Below are 19,975 nucleotides of genomic sequence, written 5' to 3'. Positions count from 1 at the left end.
GTGGTACCCCGCTCCCCCAGGCCCGATCGCGTGAATAACTTCACGCGAACCCCTGAAATACACGCGCCCAGGCTATTCGCGTGTGGAACTTCCCGCGCACCCCTGAAATACACGCGCCCAGGCTATTCGCGTGTGGAACTTCCCACGCACCCCTGAAATACACGCGCCCAGGCTATTCGCGTGTGGAACTTCCTGCACACCCCTGAAATACACGTAGCCCGCTCCCCCAGGCCCGATCGCGTGAAAAACTTCACGCGAACCCCTGTAATACACGTAGCCCGCTCCCCCAGGCCCGATCGCGTGAAAAACTTCACGCGAACCCCTGAAATACACGTAGCCCGCTCCCCCAGGCCCGATCGCGTGAAAAACTTCACGCGAACCCCTGTAATACACGTAGCCCGCTCCCCCAGGCCCGATCGCGTGAGGAACTTCACGCGAACCCCTGTAATACACGTAGCCCGCTCCCCCAGGCCCGATCGCGTGAAAAACTTCACGCGAACCCCTGTAATACATGTACCCTGCTGAAATCGCGTGTGAGACTTCCCGCGCACCCCGGTATACACGCACACGTATTTTTTGTCAGCGGGTGTCCGTGTTTGTGGGTACCCCTTTGCACGTCATTTGTCCTGGAGGGCCACAGTATAGGACATTCATCATGGCAGTATATAGGTGCTATTTGTTGGCGCACCTTTTGGCGCACATTTCTTACAGCCGCAGAGACGCTACTGCCTGCTTTCTTGTGGCGGTCGTGTTTGTGCCTGTGCGCTGGTTTGAGCGTGCGCTTTTTTGCCCTATTCTATTCCATGAATACGTGTTGTAGGCGAGCGTGTGGGCTTTCCGCGCACTTGTGCCCTGTACTTCCTCCGTGACGCCCACGTTTTTGCAAGTTGTTCCCCATTCCGAGTGTTACGCCCGTGTTCCGCCTACTTTTGTTGCGTGCGCCGCGCTATGTGCGAATTTCGCTGTGGCCTGTGCGACATTCGCTGTGACCTGGCGCACGCTGTTAGATGGCCTGTGCGCCAACGTGCGCGGCGCACTTTTTTATCGCACATCCGCTGATTTTCTCGCGCACGGACTTCCATGAATCGACGTGCGCTGCTTTTCGTGCGATTTTCGCAATTGCACTGCGATTTTCGCTATTCCACTGCGATTCGCACTTTTTTTCCCACTTGCGCCGCGCTAATTATTCCATGAATCGGCCTGTATATCTTTTGAGAGTTTGTTGAGTTGGCACACTTGGGGGGTCTGGCGGGCCAGCATCACTCCTGCAGGAAGTTTTCAAGATTGGATCTTGACAAATTGGGCTTCTTAAAACACACTAGGTCATTAGTGTTCGCAAAATCTACGCTGATTGCTACACAGTGCAGTCAATCATTAGAGTGACCCACACTGACCCAGAAAACTAGCCCTCAGTGCATGACAGGCTGGCTCTTCGGGCTTTGCTCCATTGCCCTGTGGGCCAGTCTAAGCTTGGCTAAAGCTGGGATTCCAGAAGATCATTTACCCTGATTGCTTGGACAGCATATCTGAAGTTGGTTTCTGGGATGACAGACTGGATTTTCTGCAGAACTAAATGTTGATACCAAGTCGTTTGGGACTTCCTTGCTATGTGCTCCTTGAAGGAGAGGTGTCTGTGGATGTCAAGCCCTAGAGGTTCATGGCGGAGGGCCAGGTCTGAATGTCAGGCTGTTTGGTGTGGTTGGTCAGCAGTAGAAACGGTTCCATGTGATGTTAACGAATTCCAAAATGACTAAAACATTTTTCACTAATTAAAAATAGCAAACACATTTTGCATGTGTTTTGTTTTTCAATTTGAGGGGTCCCCCCTGCAAGCCCCCCATTTCCCTAGCTTTATAACCCCACTCCAACCCCCTCCTCACCTGTTTTTATCCCTTAACTCACCCCTATGTATACTTTAATCAAATAATTAGCCATTTATTCGTTATTTAGGGTTCGTTATTACAGTTATTTTTTATTGTGGAATTGTTAACATCACTGTATACCGTAGAAACACTGTCTTGGTGGGGTTGAGCTTCAGGTAAGCACTGGACATCCGAGACTGGATCAGTGTGAGGCCCGACTTGACTTAGTGGATTTCTCCAATGGAGGATATCTTGAGGTAGAGCTGCTTGTTATCTGCCTGTTGGTGGATAGGGATGTTGTCTGGACCCGAGAGTGTTCTGAGCGGTTCAATGCAAAGGTTAAACATCAGAGAGATGTGGATGGATTGTTGCGGGACTCCACCAGTGATGAGTAGAGATGGTGATATGGAGGAACCCAAAGCTGGATTTGAACCAACCGAGGACATGCTTGCCGGTGAATTGCAAGCCACTCTTGCTTTGCCTGAAAGGGCATACCTCACTTGCACATCTGTATTATTGCTGTTTGAAAGGTACTTGACACTTCTGAGATGAGAGAGGTCCAAGCTGATCATGGACATATTAACCACTGATCAAGGCAGAGGATACATTGTGGTGAGAGCTCAATGGAGTCCTTTCACTCTATTAACAGTTGGCACAAGTCCTACTGAAAGAGGTTTGGGCAGCATGAAGAGGCTCCTCTTAAACAGGAATGTAATGTTCATATGCAAGGTTTTGACAGCAAGACCTACCATGGAAGTGCAATTTCGGAGGTGCAGGTTCTATTGCACTGACAGTTACAAGTGTCTATAGTGGTAGCCGGTAACAGGACAGGTGAAGTTGTGGGCCTTAAGATTGTCATCAAAGGGTAGGGCTTTTGCGTTTCACCTGCCTTCCACTTTGTGCCAACAGCTTTTGTGAAGGTGTGCAACTTGAGTGTGAAATGCTTGCTATGGCCAATACAGGTTCTTACATTTTAGCTATTTGTGCAGTGTATGCAATGCCTTGCATTTACTGCAGGTATCATGCAATGTTCACCATTCTAATAAAGATTGGTCGGTTCCCCAATCTTTTTTATTTACTTATTTTTAACCTTTAACAATATACAAAAACATACATCATAAATTTGTTATACAATATCGTAAAATCAACATTTTCTAAAAAACAAATACTATTTCTTTATACTTTCCACTAAAAACAACAATTGCCAAAAATCAAACAAACAATTTGAGAGATAATTAAAATAATGTATTTAAAAATAATTTCCCAATATTACCTATTCACAAACAATTTCAGATAAATTCAGTGATCTCACTAAGCCTACCACGGCAATCATGCCGGAGGGAATCCTACCTCCCATACATCTCCCCCACAGATACTCCAATACAATGTAATTCAAAGATTGAAACAAGTGCTTAAAGTATTTTAATCGGATAGATTGATGCATGGGACATTCCAGCACCAAATGCTTTTTTGTTTCTATCAAATTCTCGACCCTACAAAATCGACAAGCCGTTTCGTCATTTCCTATCATGTTATATCTAAGGAGAATTTCTTTAGTTTGATTTAGATTGCATCGGAATCTCAAAAAGTCACTCCTTACCAAGCAACTGGGGTAGATAGAAAGGAACTTTGCTCAAACTCCCAGTTACTTATGACCCCCTGCTATATGCGTTAAGGAAGAATGGCCAGGCATGTTTTCATTTTTTTAATCCGGTCCCATATTCCCAGACTCCTTTTCGTGAAATCTCATCTAAACTGGAGCTCCTCTCGACTCATCCAATATCTTTTAACAGACCATCACAAACATTACTGAAGATGTTCATGGCACATGCTGTGCCTCCATCCTGTTGGCTGTTCATCATTTAATTTATGTCCCTTCTCAGAGTATCTGATTCTGCATTCACATAGTTCTACATCGCCTACTTCTAAGTTACTGACTACCCAATTTGTATCTTATAGCCGTACAAGGCAGCACATTTTGCAGTTTTAACACTCTTCTCCAGATTTGCGCCTCCAACACTGGCAACAGATTCATAATCGAGAGATCATGTAACTCAATGCCGTAAATTAATTTTGGCACTATTTTGCCTTCATAACATTTTAGGGCCAGTAAGATCCATCCACCTTGCTAATATGGTTTGCCAATCCTGAGATCTTAAATAACAGATACTCTTGAATGCCGGCTTTATTCGATCTAATAACAATGGGAGAGCCCAGAGAAATTAAATTATTTGCAGTCTCCAATTGTTGTTTTCCACTCCACCACACAAATGATTTCAATTTTCATTTTGTAGTTCACTGAATCACCTTGGGTTGTTGGTGTTAATAGATGGACTGTTTTCTTATGCATATGTACCAAAGGAATTTGTTTTCGTAACCCCCTAAGGTGTCATGTCAAAGAGCAAAAAGTAATCTGTGTAGGAAAGCCATGTTGCTATTCTTTGTAACATTTTGGCGAGGCAAATGCCGATTTGGCTAGTGACTCCCACGTCAGAGACATACAAGTTGAAAAGACAGGGAGCAAGAATGCATCCCTGTTTGACTTCTGTGTATGTTGGGATGTTTCCGGACAACTCTCTGTGTTGGTTCATTCTACCCTTGATATTTGATTCTGAATGTAGGGCAATTATTAACCTCAACAGCCCTTGCAGGATATCCAAAGCAGCCAATTTTTGTTATGGAACGTTTCTGTTGACATTGTTGAAAGCTTCAGTTAAATCTATGGTTGCCACATGAATTTCATTCACCCTACCACTCCAAGCAAGCTTTTGGACAAATCCCAGTAACAGACCGTTCAAGTTGTTGCTATGATTTTTTCAAAACCCGGTCTGCCATTTTTGTATTTGTCCTTCCTTGACTACTCAAGCCACTAGATGGAGACCCTGCAAAGACCCTGTTGACAGCATATAAAATGGAAATCGGCCTGTAGTTCTTTGGGTCATTTTGGTTGCGTTTCTTGAATAAACGAATTATGAAGGCAGTATGCCAAGATGCAGGCATGCTCTGGGAGTCCACAATTTGCCTAAAGTTTAGTGGCAAAACCGAAGACCAGGCAGCAGGGTCATCCTTTGAGACTACATTGGCCAACCTGTTCGGTCCTGAAGACCTGGACCTACTTATACCCTGAATTATGTCAAAAATGCTTTCCTGGTCAAAATCAAAGTGCAGCCATCTACTTCGTTTTTCGTCGGTGTCACAACACTCTCATCCCACTCGTACATTTGACCAAAAGCTGATTAAAAATGACTCACCCATTGGTGTTTCCCAGCCGAGTTCAATTGCATACCAGCTTGGTTTCTTCCTAGATCATTCATAATGCACCTGAAAGATGCTGAGTTGCTTTTGCATAATACTTCCAGCATTGTTTCTATGTCATTCTGTAATAGTTGGACACAGTTTATTCGGCTCCAGGTGCGATACACTTGCCTTACCTTTTCAATTTTAATTTCACTCTCAAATTCTGATCCTCACAATATTGATTCTTGATGGCCCTTATTCTTGCCCTTGATGATTGCTTTTGCCACTTCACCTTGTCATCATACTGGTGACGATGTTTAATAGGATGAGAGTGAGGCTTTGACTCCACCACCTTAAGATGAGCATTTAGGAAGTACTCAAAGCTGTTTATATTGAATGTGTACAACTTCCATTCCATTGAAGTAGAAGCCATCACATCCATGACTCTGTCATTAAAAGAGCCACTTTAGATTGATTCCAGATGACCCAGTTACTTCCCTGACTAATCGCTAGAGCAGACACAACCTTATCTGTCTTATTTAACAAAGGGGTGTCAAATTGGCAGTGATCATCTTGTGGTCACTCCATTCACATTCAACCACCTTGAATTGTTTACAACTGTAATACATGCCGTTGTTAGCAAACAAGAAGCCCAAAGTGGATGGCCTGTTCCCTCTTGACCACGTGGGGTGGCTCTGCATATCACCGCTAATGTTCTGTTCAGTCGCTGTAAACCCTAGTCTGCAAGTCGTTTTTATGTCACCAAGCTCCATGTTATTTATATTTTAATGTAAGTGTTACTACCCTTCAGACTTTCACCAGTACTTCCTTGGTCAATACAGATGGAATGTAAATCACTGCCCAGAATGACTATTCCTTCCTCTGTGTCAGAAACGCATCCCAAGATAAATGCAGTCACCAATTCAAAGTCAATATGTGCTCTAGGCTACAGAGTAGATGATGCCAATAGATGTTCATTAACAGCATCTTTGTTTCTCCATTGAGCATTATTGAAGCCTGGACAGCTAAAATTCCCTTTGCCACCTAAGTTTCGTGATCTATAGCAATTCCCGCTGTAGTGTTAATCAGAGTTACCAGACAACCCGAGGGTCTCCCCCTGTTACCTTCTTCATCAGAATCAAATAATGTGACATCCCGATCAAAGACCAGAGCTGAGCTTCAGCAAGCCAGGTTTCCTGAATACAAATTATTGGATACTCTTGCAGAATTAGCCCCAATGTCTGGTTTTAAATAAGTGGGAGTTCCTGCAACTATTCCAAGATAATACCCTCAAAATGATAGAACCACTAAAGATAGGGAGATGAACGTTGCCCATTTAGGGAGCTGGATATCCATGGCCAATCAATTTCTTTCCGCTGTCTCCCTTCCTCTCTTATCCATTGCACTTTTCGATACTCATTTGGATCCCGGCTCAGTGACACCTTTAACTCGTTATTCATTACACCCCCTCAAGTATCATGCTTATAACTCGGTCCTAGCACATCACAGTGATTCACAGGAGAAATATCATAACCATATTGTCGTAGTGGAGGAAATTCTTCGAAAATTAGATCAAACGCTATTTTAGAAAAAAAAGTCACTATAGCCACATCCGTTCTTTCAGAATAAAAATATTTTTGTGTGGATACAGCTCTCAGTGAGGGAATTTCGCTCAAGAGGTAGAGAATGCCTGCCCTTTTCATTACTGTACACCTATTCTCTGTGAGTAAGCATTCCACCATAAGCTTCCAACAGCTCATTTTGCTTTTATACTTATTTTCTGTCACCAGCCTCCTTAGCCTGTAGATCCGGGCCCCTGGTTCCCCTCAGCAGGCTGGATATGCCTGTTCTATTATGCTGGCCACATTCACCTGTGAGTTCTCTTTCCTTATGCAATCTTTTACCAAACCAACCAGCTGATTGAGTGACCCCCTAATGAGCCACTTGCGGATTACTTTCCCATAATATGTGTTCATGGTTATTAAACACTGTCACATTGTGATTTACATTAGTGGCATCTGCTTGCATTCCATCTATAGTTGTAAATTTATACAATGGGGCCCCAGTGCACAGTTTTAACAAATCCCATGCTCTCCCCAATGGGACGTATCTCCACCTCCCGTGTATCGGTTAACTTCTCTAGCATTGGATCTTTCATAGATTCAGATGCTTGAATATTCCCTGTCGTCAGACTGGGAATCCTCAGTGATAAAAAATAATTATAAAATGTCTTTTAATATACATCCATTCTCCCTAGAGAATGCATTTAAATACTCCATTGTGGCCTATGAGCCATTCTATTGTGTATTCCCTCCACCTCACTTTGGTCCATTATGACCCCAACCAATGAGGTGACGGTTTAAGCTCTGCCCCAGTCAGCCATCTTCAGATTTGTCACTGCAGTCTATCAGACAGTAGGAATCCTCCAGCTCTCTGAGCTTTCAAATTTATTTTACCTTTTGTGTGTAGTTTATATTCTTGTAATATATTCTACTAGTTTCCCCTTCTTAGGGACTTTCTCTCCTGAGCCTTTGGGCTATGAAAAACGTTTTTCTTGGCACTTTTTCATTGAGTGAAAGTTCTCCTCAGCATGACTGAGCTTCAGTCTACCAAGAAGCATTCCCTGTTTAGGGACTGAACGAGGTGCAGGAAGAAAGTGGTCTACATGACGGATCCACATGACCACTGTATTTAGTGCTTATATCCACATGACATCAACAAATGTGACATTTGCAGGACTTTCTCCACCAAAACCCTGCAAGACAGACACAGGAGACTTCTGTTACACCTAGAAGCCAAAGGTCTGTCCTCTGACGAGGAGTCTGCCAAGACAGCTCCTGTTTCATCTACTTAACCATCTGAGAGACAAACTTCTTAGAGAAGAGCCACTTCAGTGGAAAGGAGTTCCTCTCCCTCTCATAAGTCTAAAAGAAAGTTGGAAACCACTTCTTCCATGCCTTCCTTGCACTCGGGACACCAGAAGGCACGTCATCCTGGAGAAAAAATCAACTCCAAAGGTATGGAGGCGTTTCAAAAAACCGGGGGTGGGGGACAGTCGTCCATAGAGCAGCCGTCCACGAGCGGCAGCAAGGTCAGGGACTCACGGACGACCAAGTCGTCGATAAAGCCACCATCAACTACGACAACACTCCAAGCCTCATCGTCCACGATCAAATCCTCGTCGTCGAAGTCATCGTCCACAAAGCAGTCGTCGACGAAACTCTCGCCCACAAAGCTCTCGTCCATTAAGGTCTCGTCCGTGGATCAACCAACTTCAAAGTCTTCGTCCACGAAACCACCATCGGTGAAACCGCCGTCGACGAAGCCAACGTCCGTGAAATCACCGTCAATCACTCCAAAAAATACTGTGTCTTCTGAAGAAGTAGAACCCACAACACCATTCGCTGACGTCACGGATAAACCATCCAATGTGAGCAGTCTCCACAAATCTTTGGGAGCAACGTCTCCAATTTCAGATACGCGTGAGCCAGTTGGAGCACAACTGTCCCCTTTAAAAGAGATGACAGAACTCCCGGACGTCATCCTACAGGAGGAGTTCTCAGACACAGAAATTCTTGGTGAGCAACCTTTCCTCATTCCTAAGGAAAACAGCTCTCCTTCGCAACCGGTTTCAGAGGACATGGCTGACCCTTATGACCCGGGGCTCATGGCATCGATGCAAAGAATCAATGAGGAATTTAACAGGCGCAAAGAGTTAAAGAATAGGTCTTCTGTACCGAAGGGGCCAAGAACCCCCCTGAGGGATGCCTCACCTCGGCATAGAACGCCCAGACACTCCCCTTCCAGGAGTAGACCACAGAAAAGAGCACGATTGCCGGAGCCGCCACATAGATCCAGGAGCACAACACTCAGTGCTTCACCGACAAGAGTCCCCTCTCCAGCATCACTGCATAGACCTCGAACACCAGTTCGAGATCCAACTAAGGTCCCGTCATCTGTGTCAGTATCTGACTGGCAAGAGGACCTGTTCAGGGATTTTTCAGATCCTAAGGAAGGGGAGATTACACAGGAACCTGATGTCCCCAGTGAATGGGATGATTATATCATCGAGAAACCCAGGAAGAAAGACTGCCCAGGTGATTCGTCACCTCCAGACGATTTAGTATCATTTCATACTAAAATTGGTAAAGCTGGCGACTTGTTCAAAATACAAGTTTCATCGGAAGAGAAGAAGTCAGTGCTTTATCAGCACAGAGACAAACGCAGAAGAACGGTTACCACATTCCTCTTCTCGACACCATATGGGTGTATGGGTCGAAGATACTGGCCACACCTTTATCCACACCTACGTTAGTGTCAAGACCTGAAAAGAAGTACAAGGCACCTGACTCGGCACCACTTTGTTTAAGGGGTCATACTAAGCCGGACTCAGTTATCACAGTAGCGGCCAGAAATAAGTTAGCCAACCCATCATCACCACTATCAGCACCACCAGACAAGGAAGGCCGCAAGCTGGAAGCCATGGGTAGAAAGGTGTCTTCCTCAGCATCTCTCACGATTAGAGCGGACAATGCATTAATCATGACAGCCAGGTTTGACCGCAAGCTTTGGCTTGCATGTCCAAGCTGACCAAACAATCTACCAGCAGAATTACAGGAAGAAGACAGGTCCATCATTGCGGACGGAAAAGCTACGTCAGACCACATGATCGACGCTGCTGTCGTTGTGTCTGAGTCAGGTTTCAGACAAATGGCCCAATGCATGGTGCTAAGAAGAGAGGCATGGATGAAAGCCACGAATTTCAGGCATGAGGTGCAGGCACACATTTTGGACATGCCCTTTGATGGGCAAGACCTATTTGGCAAAAATAGATGACCACCTAAAAGGAATTAAAACGGACACGGATACTGCTCGAGCCATCAGTTCCTTGCAGGATAAATATAAAGACTGCAGGGCTTTTCGGCTCTTTCGAGGTTCAGCGTCAAAAGTCAGAGGAAATACGCGTTCCTCCTATGGTCAAAAGTCACAAGGTAACACATTCCAAGGTAACAGATATCAATCTGCCAACAGGTATTCACAGAGAGGAAGGTGCGGCTCTTCCCAGGGTAAAGCCCAGAACAAACAGAATTGACCATTTGAGTCTTCCCCCTCTATGTCAAATACCTGTGGGGGGAAGGGTAAGCCAATTTTTATCAACGCTGGAATTTGATAATAACGGACAAATGGGTATTACAGGTGGTCCGCAGGGGTCACTCCACACAATTCCTAGACAACCCTCCATCCATTGCCCCCTCCCCTCGCAAAGGTCACATGCTGCGGAGCGTCATGGCAGAAGTTCAAAAATTGCTGCACAAAGCAGCTATAGAGCCAGTTCCTTATTCCCAGAAAGGAAAAGGTTTCTATTCCCACTTCTTCCTAGTCAAAAAGAAAAACGGTCAATGGAGGCTCATATTGGAGTTAAGGGCACTCAACAAGTACATCAAACGCATCAAATTCAAAATGATATCCCTGCAAGAGGTTTTACCGTGGCTGAATAGAAACGACTTCCTAGCCACTCTGGACTTAGAAGACGCATATTTCCACATTCCAATTCATCCTGCCCACAGACAGTTCCTCAGATGCACTATAGGAGACCTAAATTTCAAATTCAGTGTACTCGCGTTCGGGCTGAAATCGGCACCTAGGGTATTTACCAAATGTCGGGCACCCGTAGCAGCAAACCTCAGAAGGTTAGGAACGAAGGTCTTTCCATAGTTGGACGACTGGTTGATAAGGGCAAGCTCCTACAGTCAAGCTCAATTGGCAGTATCGAAAATGATAAAACTCCTAAAAGGGTTAGGTTTTTCGATAAACAACATAAAATCCTGCCCACTACCCAGCAAGACGGTTCTCTTTCTGGGGGCCGAGTTCGACACCGCCATTCCCAGGGTAAGACCATCAGCGGACAGAGTAACAGCCATCCTCCTCTCGACATCAATGTTCCTAGAAAAAGAGATGACCACGGTACGCTCTTTCAAATCCCTCCTGGGCATGATGTCCTCATGTATATTTTTCATACCAAATTTCAGACTTCGCATGAGACCAATCCAGGAGGCCCTGGACCACCAATGGAAACAAGCCATGGGCTCATGGGTAGATGTAGTCCAGATACCAACAGCAATGCACAAGACACTTTGATGGTAGAACACTCCATGGAACCTGCTTCAAGGGATGCCATTCCAGGCACCAACATCTACTCTTCTAAGGACAAATGCGTCCCTTACAGGATGGGGAGCGCACTTGACGATCCTCCAGACAAAAGGGGCTTGGTCAGAACACGAATCACAGCTCCACATCAACGTCCTAGAGCTCAGGGCGATACGTTGGGCTCTAAAAGCTTTCCTTCGAGTAGTGGCGGGTCAAGTCTTGATCATCCAGACAGACAATACAACCTCCATGCACTACACAAACAAGCAAGGGGACACAAAGTCAGAGACTTTATCACAGGAAGCTCAACTACTATGGTCATGGGCCTTGCACCACAAAGTCCAGATCAGGGCGGAACATCTCCTGGGAGTGGACAATATCTTGGCGGACAAACTGAGCAGAGAGTACGCGCCATCCCTCAAATGGGAGTTAGACAAAAAGGAAGTTCAACGGATTTTCTCCGTATGGGGCCATCCACAGATCGACCTCTTTGCCAACAGAGTCAACAGAAAATGTCAAGCATTCACCTCAAGGTACCCGGAACATCAGTCATGCATTCTCAGTGAACTGGACAGGGAAGTTTATTTATGCCTTTCCCCCATTCCACTCATAGCCAGTGTTCTGCGCAGAATGAAGGAACAAGATTGCTCCATGATCCTAATAGTGCCGGTCTGGGCGCGACAGTTCTGGTACCCGACTCTGCAGCATCTATCCCGGTGGCCGCCAATTCGCCTCCAGGCGCATCAATACCTCTTGACTCAGCAGAACCACAAAGTCCTCCATCACAACCCAGCGAGCCTTTCCCTCAAGACCTGGTTCCTGAGCAGCGCAAACTCATGAACTTGAACCTTCCAGCGGACTGCTGGAACATAATTAGGGCCTCTAGAGCCCCCTCGACAAGGATCACCTATGTGAGGAAATGGACCCGCTTCTCTAAGTGGTGTGAAACATCTACGATTAAACCAATTACAGCTTCGGTAGAACAGATACTACCTTACTTATTAAATTTGACTAAGACAGGCCTTTACCTATCCTCCATCAAAGTTCACCTATCGGCCATATCGGCATAGATGACGACTCCAGAAGTACAATCATTACTCTCTTCCAGCCATCAAGATCTTCCTGAAAGGAGAAGATGCGTACTTTCCCTCCTAAACCCTCATCAGTTTCTGCCTGGAGCCTAAACACTGTGCTAACGGCCCTCATGGAACCCCCTTTCGAACCCATGCACAGATGTGAAATAAAATTATTATCTTGGAAAACGGCTTTTTTGATAGCCATAACTTCTGCCAGGAGGATCAATGAATTGCAAGCCTTGACTTCAGAACCTCATTTTACTCTGTTTCAGCAAGACTGCGTCATTTTGATGACACACCCAAAGTTTCTGCCCAAGGTTTTATCGGAAATGACACTCACAGAGTGCATTGTTCTACCATCTTTCTTCCGGAACCATACCTCGGAGGCGGAAAGAGCTCTGCATTCCCTAGATGTGACTAGGGTTTTGAAATTCTACTTGCAGAACACTAAGGAATTCCACTTATCTAACAGACTGTCCATTGCCTTCACTGGCCAAACAAAAGGGCAACATATCTCCTAACAAAGTCTGGCAAGATGGGTCTCGTTATGCATCACCCATTGTCATCAATTAAAGGGCGACCCCCTTTGCAGACCGCCTTCAGCACACTCCACCAGAGGGAGAGCGGCATCAGTAGCGTTTCACGCAGGGGTACCCTTGAAGGACATCTGCAGAGTCGCTACCTGGAGCACTCTGCACACGTTTGCCAAACACTACTGCCTAGCAGAAGATGCCAGCATGGAATCTGCAGTTGGACAAGCTGTGCTGCGCCACCTCTTTGCATAAGGTAGGACCAGCCTCCTTTCCCGCCTTTCCCTGAGTTGGTAACTGTTGTGTTGCTGCATGGTAAAGGTTTGTCAGAAATAACTTTTCTGCATCTATGCTTATAAATGTATATATGATGGCATGCTTTGGTATTCTATTCAAGCATCTGAATCTATGAAAGATCCAATGCTGGAGAAGTCTTAGTTACTTAACTGTAACTATTTCTCCAGCATTGGTATCTTTCATAGATTCACATGCACCCACCGCCTCCCCTGAGAGGCTGCTCCTACGCTCAGCACCCATCATACTGTACTTCCTACTGTTCAAAATCTGAAAATGGCTGACTGGGGCGGAGCTTAAACCCTGTCACCTCATTGGTTGGGGCCATAATGGACCAAAGTGAGTTGGAGGGACTACACAATAGAATGGCTCATAGGCCACAATGGAGTATTTACATGCATTCTCTAGGGAGAATGGATGTATATTAAAAAAAGATTTAATAATTATGTTTTATCACTGAGGATTCACAGTCTGACGACGGGGAACATTCAAGCATCTGTATCTATGAAAGATACCAATGCTGGAGAAATACAGTTACAGGAAAGTAACTAAGACATATCACCCTTCGTTTTCTGTTCCCCCTGGTACTGTGATTCCAGTAAATTACCTTGTGTCTGTTTATTCTATGATGATTCCGTTTGTGCCGCAGAATCTGTTTTCTTTTTTCAGTCTTGGCTTACATGTGGAGTCAACTCCCTTCGATCTTTTCTCCAACCTGTCAGCAAGTTGGTTTACCAAGCCTGTTTCTCCTGCTATATTCACTTGTATAGGGACCCAGTCCATGTTTATCTTGTTGCTCTAATCTTCTCTCGCAGGTAGGGTCAAAGATTTAAAAAATGTCCTCGTACTAGGTTTGGAGATTTTCAATTGCTTCGCATGTTTAGTCGCTTCCCTTTTGATTTTGAGCGATACTTTTTAGGGAGGGTTGACTGTTTTATACACAGAGTTTCCAGCTCTTGAGTTTCATCCACCATACTTATGTCCATGACTTTTCCACTAATTAGGACTACCTGGGCCATAACTGGGTCATTCTGAGGAATCTTTTTGGCCATATTAAGGACAACACTAGTACCTTCATTTGAGGGCTCCTTTTTGTTCAATCCCACCGTGGCTGGCACGCTGTGAGGGCTAGTGCACGTGCTGTTAAGCTTAGCCAGGATCAAATCCAAAAGTGCAGAGTAGGTTTTCGAATTATGTTTTCAACTGATATATATGGCCACAAGGCACAAAGAAAGGGTCCAGTTCCTGCAATATTTGCTCATGTGCACCAACTGCTGTCAGTGGTTTGTGCTGAGCCGGAGCAGGTGTGGGAGAGTAAGATGTGATTGATGAATTAGAGTCTGTGTCACTGGCTTCAGAAAGAATTTGGGGTGGGTTTAAATTGAATTCGTCAGCCCCGACTCCTCCTCCAACATTTCCAACACAGCCAAAAGTTCCTGATCAGAGACTAAATGGGTTTGGAAAGGCATAGTGTTATTTATTGTGAATGTGTCACTCATACCAGATAAACCTGGTTGTTGTACATCAGCTGTAGTTCTCTTTTGAACTGCAGTAAAATAGGTTAAAATCAATTTCGAGAACTTTTACCCTTTGAGCGATCTCATTTACGTCTGACTTTGAAGTGGGAGCAGAAGTTACTTGGACTGTCTCCCGCTTCATACCAATCAACCCTGTTTCGTGAGGAGACAGTGGCAGAGGGGTTTCTAAGGCCAAAGTCATGGCGCTGATGCATCCAGTAAGGAGGTATTATGTCTCCCTCCTGCTTTGGCCCACTGTGCAAGTCCTAGATGGGTTTTTTTAGTGGTGTTGCGGTTCTCTCCCATGTTGTTTGATTTTTTTTAAAAAACTGCAGTAAAAAAAAACACTTGCTCTACACACTTTTTTCGTGCCTGTTAAATGTCAAAGAGGCAAAGTGTGAGCGAGGTAATGACTCGAGCGTTTCCTCCATGTCTAATAGCCCTCAGTAGCAGTTAAGCACCATGTAGGAAGGTCATTGCTCTCCTCTGGACCTGTATCGTAGCTCTACTGCTTCCTGCAGACTGCTTTCCCCTTTGCTTTTGGGTTTGCGTCCTCTTTGTGGACTCGATACAATGCTTGTGGATTTGGAGGTGGAGCATCCTGAGCACGGGCCGTTTCAGCCAACGGTCCGCAGCTGTCCTCTGCACTCAGTGAACTGCAGACTGCTTTCCCCTTTGCTTTTGGGTTTGCGTCCTCTTTGTGGACTCGATACAATGCTTGTGGATTTGGAGGTGGAGCATCCTGAGCACGGGCCGGTTCAGCCAACGGTCCGCAGCTGTCCTCTGCACTCAGTGAACTGCAGACTGCTTTCCCCTTTGCTTTTGGGTTTGCGTCCTCTTTGTGGACTCGATACAATGCTTGTGGATTTGGAGGTGGAGCATCCTGAGCACGGGCCGGTTCAGCCAACGGTCCGCAGCTGTCCTCTGCACTCAGTGAACTGCAGACTGCTTTCCCCTTTGCTTTTGGGTTTGCGTCCTCTTTGTGGACTCGATACAATGCTTGTGGATTTGGAGGTGGAGCATCCTGAGCACGGGCCGGTTCAGCCAACGGTCCGCAGCTGTCCTCTGCACTCAGTGAACTGCAGACTGCTTTCCCCTTTGCTTTTGGGTTTGCGTCCTCTTTGTGGACTCGATACAATGCTTGTGGATTTGGAGGTGGAGCATCCTGAGCACGGGCCGGTTCAGCCAACGGTCCGCAGCTGTCCTCTGCACTCAGTGAACTGCAGACTGCTTTCCCCTTTGCTTTTGGGTTTGCGTCCTCTTTGTGGACTCGATACACTGCTTGTGGATTTGGAGGTGGAGCATCCTGAGCACGGGCCGGTTCAGCCAACGGTCCGCAGCTGTCCTCTGCACTCAGCGAACTGCAGACTGCTTTCCCCATTGCTTTTGGGTTTGCGTCCTCTTTGTGGACTCGATACAATGTTTGTGGATTTGGAGGTGGAGCATCCTGAGCACGGGCCGGTTCAGCCAACGGTCCGCAGCTGTCCTCTGCACTCAGTGAACTGCAGACTGCTTTCCCCATTGCTTTTGGGTTTGTGTCCGCTTCGCAGACGTAATGCAGCTTTTGTAGATTTGGAGAGGAGCCTCCTGGTCACGGGCCAGTTCAGTTAATGATCCACAGGAGTCCTCTGCACTAAGTGAACTGGAGGATGCTTTCCCCTTTGCTTTCGGCTTCGCTTCAACATGAATTCCAAATCTTAGAAGATAGAGGTGGGTGGAATCACTGCCTTCCTAGTAGTGCCCTGGGAAGATGCACCTGGGCAAGGGTCATTCAAAATATTTTCTTTTAGTTTATATTCTTTACTGGTTCATTTTTTTAATTGATCAACTCACATATGGTGTTATAAACTGAACATAAGTGATGCTCCTAGTAAAAGAGTGATTATGTCAAAAGGAAAAATACTGTGAGCTTAATTTGAACTTATTTGAACATAAAAGTTCTGATATTTAGACATTTTGTTTTCTGAGAAAAAGATATCAGAAGCTGGCTGCAGTCTCGTTTTTTTTATAAGGTTGTTGCTGCTTTTTTAGCTTCTTTTAAGCTCATTACAATTGTTTCGCCTAGGGGTTTTCTGCTCCCGGAGACCTTCATCAGGACTTATTTGTTTCGATTAGTGAAGTCTTGTTGATATCTAAGAAGATTCCATGCACACTATTATTCAAGTGCAGCCTCATCCTGTTTTCAGAAGGAGCACTTCCTAATGTGCCAGTTGACCTTTTGAGTGCTTCTATACTAGTGTTTTTAAAGATTGGTTGGCTTAGCATTTCAGTGAATGTGTATTTATGCTTGTATGCTTGGTTGTGATGTTAACAGCTTTCAGCACTGTGGCAACTGCAGTTATAGTGAGACGGAAAACCGTAAATCGCCCACAATTTTTGTTTTCTGAAAGATGTCTTGTTTTTTTCTTTGTGGAGGCATCAATCAATATAACGTTGTGTAGAATATGAATCTTTTCTTTATTGTTTGGTATCATCCATGTGGTTATTTACATGGCAGCAGATGCGCCCTGCTCTGTGAAACGACACCCATCAGAGGAGTCATTCTGTAACACACCACATTTTTAGTCTCCTCCACAAAGGATTAAAGCAAAACAATTTTAACGTGCTGATGTCCGTGTCCGGAGTTTGCAATTCCCTTTCCTTATTTTTCCGGCCCGTTTTAATTGCTTAGGCTATCAGTGAAGAATCCGCTGCATGATGCAGGTATCACGAGTCTGCTTTTCTCATTTTGCAGGTCTGCAAGTCCCATAATGCATTTGGAAGGGAAAGTGAAAAGCAGTACTGGACCACAATCCCAGACATATACATGGGTAAATTAACAGCTATGTTTTAATTCACATGTGGTTTTCAAAGTCACACTCTAATGCATTCTGTTAATTGCAGACCAGCGTTTATCTTTACAGTAAGTCCTGACCCAAACAAACATACATAAGGATATAATCGGAACTACCCTCAGTAATTATCGAGGGTAGTAGTGTGAGTAGTGTAGGTTTGCCTGGCAGAGTCACATAGTTTGCTTGAGGCTAGGATACAGGCAACATAGCCAGAACAGGCTAAAATAACTTGGGGGGGGGGGCTCCTTTTTTGTCGTGCCACATGCTTGTGTGCGTTATACATTGAGAGGGTAAATGAAAACATGTCAAATGAATTGGATTGTTTTTCTCTAGTGGTTTACACATTGATACTATGATGCATTCTGATAATTATGGAGCTATTATATGAATTATTTTGCAGAGCTGTAACTCCAAGAACACATTTAGAAGGCTAACTGGAAAGTATTACTGCCCAATACTTTGTGATTTACTCTTTCATCCCTATACAAACGGTGTATACATAAAAGATGTTTAAACGAGAAATAGCAGACAGGTTACTGTTTACTGTAATAATATTCTTCTAGCAAGTCTACACTCAACAGATTCAGAATCTTATCACCGACCGAGTTAGCAGGGAAACAAAAAGACTTAACATTTTAAATCTTTATGCAAATCAACGGACGTCTCACTTTATTGTGATCAACTTCAGTTTATTTTAACTTTTACGGCTGACCGAAACCATCCAGCTTTTCATTCTTAGGTAGGGAAGGAGGGTTGCCTTTGACTCGGGAGAGGATACCTTCATTGCTGCAGGACTTTCATTACATGCAAGCTACTTCCTTCTCTAGCATATCAGCCTTCCAAATTTACAGTTTTGAGATCTGACTTTGCAGCCACACTCCCACAAGGTCATGGGCAGATCAGACATATGCCAACATTTTCCTCAAAAATGTCTGCCTTTCTTTTCTTTATAGGGTTATTTCAGCAGAAAGTATGTAGAGTTCTTCCATAGTGCCCCTCAGCAAATTCAACCCGGGGTTAATCAGCCAAAACGGTCTCATTTGTTGTTAATGACAGTGGAAAGTACTTCAAAAGAGTGTGTGTTGATGGCTGGAGTAATCCCATTGCTGGGTGTATTACATAAAGCCACGATACCTTTGAAAATATGTTCAACTGGTTGGTGATGGAGGAGAAGATAGAGACCGAAAATGGGGGGAAACATAGGGCAGACCTTAAATAATTATACAATATATACAGAAACACAGTTTAATGGTGGGTTTAATTGGGGTTCACTGCTGGAGAGTTTAGCATAATAAGACAAAGGAGCTCCCTCTTAAGAGGGAACGTGTGCTTATAAGCCGAGCTTGAACCTATGTTCTCTATTCATGGGGGAAAGGGGATCCAGTGCACGGATGCCAGTAGGATGATAAGGAGAGGGCCCGGCTCAGTAAGGGTCTTCAACAAAACAGAAAGCAGATGAAAGAGAAAGAGGACATCATCACACCCAACAAGGGAAGCCCACATGTCATGACAGTAGAGCAGGAGTGATCCACTGCTCCACCCCATTATGCATCTGCCACATTGCAGTGGGTCACAGAAGACATTACAGCCATCTGCAGCAGTTCTTCATGAAGGTACCGCAGGGACTAGTAGGTGCTCTGACTAGTACCATGGATGCTCTGAAAAGGCACCAGCACAATGACAGGTACCTCCCAATGACCTGCCCTCTGCAGGCACCACCTGCTCACCAACTGTTTCGGCCCTCACAGCACAAAGTATTATGAGGGTCTTGGCAGCATCCACTTCTACTAGCAAGCTTGTGCCGCCTGATACATCCTATCCTGGATTAGCAAAGTTAGGAGAACATGGCACATCTTGTCCTGTGCCTAATGTGACACAAGTAGAATCGTTGTATGCATGTCATGGGTGTTGAGGTCTGTGGAGGCAATGTGATCCCCAGAGCAGTTTGATTGACATCTGTGTCTCCTTGAGTGTTGGCTTGCCCTGCCTCAGATAGCAAGCACAGTAGACAGGAATGGTGCCTAGGAACCTATTCCATCCTCCCCACACCAGGTGGTGTTGGCTGAGTACACAATAAGCTGACACACACAGGCATTCCCTCTCTACAGCAAGAGCGGAACATGGCTGTTGTGTTGGTTGAACAATCGTTTGGGAGCCGCTCTGCTGAGAAAATACATGGGTCAAATACCCCGTTCTATGGAATTTCTTCCACTCAGGAAGCTCTACAACCACGTTTTAGCTCACTGCACTCTTCACAGAAAAGAAATATGCATTTGCATATCAGTCTGGTCCAACCCACAAGTGCATTCCAGAACCGAAATGCTAGAAAATTGTCCTCTGAACAAAAGTATCACCACCAACCCTAGATAAAGTTTTAGCCTTGTTAGGCCTCCTCAGTGAGGCTCAGCTGAGCCTCTTTAAGGCACAGTGAGCAAGGAGTCCACATCTGATTACCGTGGGTTACTTAGGGCGAAACAC

General features: G+C 45.1%; 1 protein-coding gene across 5 annotated transcripts in view; it reads left to right on the top strand.

The window, feature by feature from the left end:
- Window positions 1-19,975, top strand: part of SLC35F4 (solute carrier family 35 member F4) — a 647,823-nt gene that overhangs the window by 438,703 nt on the left and 189,145 nt on the right. Inside the window, exon 1 of one of the 5 annotated variants that reach the window (XM_069638085.1) lies at window positions 17,387-17,473. The exons of the other annotated variants lie outside the window; for them this stretch is intronic. The gene's annotated coding sequence lies outside the window, so the exon portion shown is untranslated. Of the gene's footprint in view, window positions 1-17,386; window positions 17,474-19,975 lie in introns of those variants that run through there. 5 annotated transcript variants of the gene reach the window in all.

Source organism: Ambystoma mexicanum, chromosome 14 (genome assembly GCF_040938575.1).
Source record: "Ambystoma mexicanum isolate Mex_15411 chromosome 14, UKY_AmexF1_1, whole genome shotgun sequence".
NCBI classification, from domain to species: Eukaryota; Metazoa; Chordata; class Amphibia; order Caudata; family Ambystomatidae; genus Ambystoma; species Ambystoma mexicanum.
Note: the sequence above shows the minus strand (reverse complement) of the source record. Positions and strands in the feature narration are given on the sequence as shown.